This window comes from Nelumbo lutea, chromosome 2 (genome assembly GCF_056320005.1).
Source record: "Nelumbo lutea isolate HS-2025 chromosome 2, American lotus-T2T, whole genome shotgun sequence".
Classification (NCBI taxonomy): Eukaryota; Viridiplantae; Streptophyta; class Magnoliopsida; order Proteales; family Nelumbonaceae; genus Nelumbo; species Nelumbo lutea.
The window spans coordinates 84,668,897-84,672,393 of record NC_142685.1 but is presented as its reverse complement, the minus strand read 5'-3'; positions in this window follow the sequence as shown (position 1 = coordinate 84,672,393).

Here is a 3,497-nt window from a genome sequence, read left to right as displayed (position 1 = left end):
CATCACCAAGATCATCCTCCATGTGAGTGGCCCTAGTTCCACTACAGAACCCACGTCTGCTTCAGTTGAGGGGGCGTCTATCTCTCCCCCACCTTGCACTCGCTCCATTACTGAGACCATGCAATCAGCACCTCGGGTTCTTGCTCCGCTTGCCACTCGAACTCACAATATGACTACCCGCTCTCAAGATGGCACTCTTCCTCCCAGAGTGCAACTTGCCACTAAGTACCCGGTACCCATGGCTCCCGCACTCAGACTCTGAACCAACTAGCTATACAGCTGCCTCCAAAGTTAAAGAATGGCAAGATGCCATGGCTGCAAAAATTGATGTTCTGATGCGCAATGGAACATGGAAGTTAGTTCCTCTACCACCATCCATCAACATCATTGGAAACAAATGGGTCTTTAAAATCAAGAAGTGGGCTGATGGCACGATCGAATGGTACAAAGAACGCTTGGTAGCCAAAGGATTCTCTCAAATCCCGGGAATTGATTATGAAAACTCATTCAGCCCTGTCATCAAACAGAGCACTATTCGGTGCATTTTGTCTCTGGCATTAACTAACCATTGGACAATACAACTTGATGTCCATAATGCATTCTTACATGGTGATATTGAGAAAGAAATGGCTCAGCCTGCAGGTATTGTTGACCAAGCACACCCACATTATGTCTACAAACTTCATAAACTCTATGGACTTAAATAGTCTCCTTGGGCCTGGATCCACAAGTAAGTTAATTTTCTTCAAACCTTGTTCTTATTTATGTAGATGACATTCTTGTCACTGGTGTGAGCGTTGGAAAAATGGCTCACTTGGGGCTAGAAATGGAATTGCCACCCATCAGATTAGGAAATGAAGTCGATGGGACCTCCGATGTATACATTGGAAAGCATTTTGGTTTAATAGTGACTCCAAAGCCCAAGCACTAGTTACACTAGTCCGGGTAAGACTCGGATAGGGAGAGGGAAGGGATTAGGCACCCCTCTCCCAGGTCCAATAGGTGGGGCCCACATAGTGTCTTAAGCGATCATAGTAAAAAATACGCAAATAATATTTATTCAACTGACTAAGAGCACAATAAAGCAAAACATATAAAAAACAAAACATCGAAAGAGAATTCTCCTAATTATTTTTATTTATTTCATCTTATATATTTTTTATTTCTCATTTTTATATATTTTTTAATTTGCTTAATCAATTATTTGTGTTATTTTCTTACGAACCCCCGTTTTATTTAATTTCTAACTTATATTTATATATAATATATTTTCTCTTTTTCATTTTCTAATTTTTTAATCTTTTACAATTTTCTACTTTTTCTCCTTTTCATATTTATTTTATCTTTTTTATTACCTCTTTCTTTTAGCAATTTGTCTGCCCTCCAGTCCTCCAAGTATGTTTGATTCTAATCTACAATTTATCTCCCCTTTACCTAATTTATTTACTATTTTATTTATTTTGATATAGTATTTTTTGTTCTTATTCATTCTAGTTCTCTAAGTAGAGAAGGTCACTGCAATTCTTTCATTCGTTCTTCATAACTTTATTCATTATGTTTATTTTATTTATTTATGAATTTCGTCCATGATGAAACGAACATCGGGAATCGGGAGTACCACGCCAACAATCGCCTCCGAGATCATAATTCAATGACATCCAATAACTAAATAGACTTCATGTTTCTCATCTCAGTCTCAAAAGATCCAATCAAACGACCATTAAATCTAACATACAGAACAAAGACAATGAAATATAACTCTTGAAATCAGAGTAAATTCCATGCCAGTATCAATTTTAACTGAAGCAAGCCTAATGGATAGCAGATCGATAGAATTACTTATTAAAAGGGAATGATACATCAGGATTTGAAACTTCACAGATTTCTTATTCTGAACAATGTTTAAGCCATGAATAGAAGAAAAAAGAAAACTAACACACCATCGGTAGGCAAAATCATCATGGGAAGAGAAAACAAAAACAAATAAATAAATTTGTAGAGAACTGATTAATTCTTTCTTAAAAGCTTCTAACAAAGATATTAATTCAGAATTGCAAAAGATAAATACAAAGAAAAGAAGATAAATAACTAATTAACCATAGATTAAGTTTGCGAAATATGGTAGGGGTGTTAGACAGTGTATGCCCTTAGATCCAATCAAATTGATGTATAAATACATTTATTGTAAATGAATAAAAGTATATTATTGTTTCATGTTGATATTGGTATGTTTTTTATGAAATTACCCCTTAAACTGGACACTTATGAGACTCATGTTAGTTTAGAATGTTCTCAGCTGTTGGATAGACTTGGGGAGTGTATCCTACCAAGGCTGACATTGATGTGCTGCCAAAGTAGTTAGGGCAGCTTGTCTCAACTTCTAGGGTTAGACCCAAAGCGTATGTAGTGTGTGTTTGGTTGAAACATTGAAGTCAGACCATTTTTCCAATTATGCCCTATACCTTGGAGATTGATAGGCAAAACAGAAAAGTTATACATAACCCCTAAACTTCATTATGGTACTGCACTAGTTGTTGGATTGGGCTGTCTTTGATGTGCCAATCAGTGAGATCCATTGAAGGTCAAAACCTAGGTATGTTGGGGCAATCTAAAAATTCATCTGAGTGAGTGATCATAGTGATAAAATTGGCCCCTTTGTGTGACACTGCACCATGCAGCTAGGGGAGAGGTCCTTCCCTATCAGGTAGTACTTGATCATTATGGGCTGAGTGGTTAAGTGTAAAAGATCATTATCCTTGGGTCTTCATAATATGGCTGAATTCAAGGATAATTTAAGTGTAAATGCTAGGCCTATTTTGAGCCCATAATGATGTAATCAGGGGTTTACTGTGTTTAGCAGTGAATTCAACAAAGCCTTGTCATAGAGGCTGGGCGGAACCCATTTGGACTTATGTGAGGTCATTGTAGGGTCCCACGCCATAAAAATCAAGCCTAAGTTGACCATGCAACACTCCTCGGTCATGAGCATTATAACTGATGAGCCTAAGACCCATATTAATATGATTAATTAAGTTGTCACATGACAGGTTAAGTTGTCATGTGACATGGGGCGAATATGGGTTTAGAAATGGGTATGGACCATTCTCTTAAGAGGATAAGGCTTATCTCTTGATAGAGTCCAGATCCAAATTAGATTTGGATAATCTCCAAATTATATTAGGAGAAGTTCTCCATAAAGAGATAAAAGAAGAAGAGAGTGAACTAGACTAGAACCACTCTCTATTTTGTTCTCTTTTCTTCCTTTTATCTCCCAAGAGAAACCCTAGTTCGACCACAACTATTTTGGGACTGATAGAGATCAATTTTATTTCTAATTTTTGTAAGAAAAATCTAGAGGAATTCTGTGCTCACCTCCCTAGTTCGATCCAAGCAGTTGGATTGCAATTTTCCTAAAAACCACATTGTTGAACCGACTATGGGAATACATTGTGCCATATTTAGTGGAGGCTAGTTTTATGTTTGATTTGGTTGTGAAC